This window comes from Triticum aestivum, chromosome 6A, assembly GCF_018294505.1.
Source record: "Triticum aestivum cultivar Chinese Spring chromosome 6A, IWGSC CS RefSeq v2.1, whole genome shotgun sequence".
NCBI classification, from domain to species: Eukaryota; Viridiplantae; Streptophyta; class Magnoliopsida; order Poales; family Poaceae; genus Triticum; species Triticum aestivum.
This window is the reverse complement of record NC_057809.1, coordinates 581,140,718-581,141,315: the sequence shown is the minus strand read 5'-3', so window position 1 is coordinate 581,141,315 and position 598 is coordinate 581,140,718.

Below are 598 nucleotides of genomic sequence, written 5' to 3'. Positions count from 1 at the left end.
TACCATACGAGATGTGTGCACCTACTAAAGATAATAGAAAGATCTTGGGCACAAATACTCCACTTTTCACGAAAGACATAGATTCACCAATGATTGGTTGGACTAAATACTACATTTATTTGCTCAGAAGAAGGAAAGTTGGCTGTGAGAATGATTTCTCGTACGTAGTCTTTCCTAGGACCATTCCAACAGGATGCTCAGAGGTGGGTGGAGAAAAAGCTCAAAAGGCATACTTCCTGCGCTTTCAGAGGATCTAAATCAGTCTTCATCATTTCTCTTTTCAAAGCCCCTCGCAATAAATATGTAAATTCGTTTCGCAGAAATTCAGAGATTTTCGATCTCCTCGAAAGAAAATGAGTTCGATCAGCAACACCGGTCTCCGCAGCACCAGGATAAAGACCTTCTTTTTACCCATAACCTTTCTCTGCAGCATTGGAACCAAGATCGGGCTTGGCATAGTTACGAGGTTCCCATTCTATTTAACTAACACTAACTGAAGCTAACCGGAAGCTTTCTTCTCATGCGACTCTTGGATCGAAAAGAGGCTGCTGGACTGGACCACGGCTGAAACTGCCTGGCATGGACTAAAAGCTTTTAT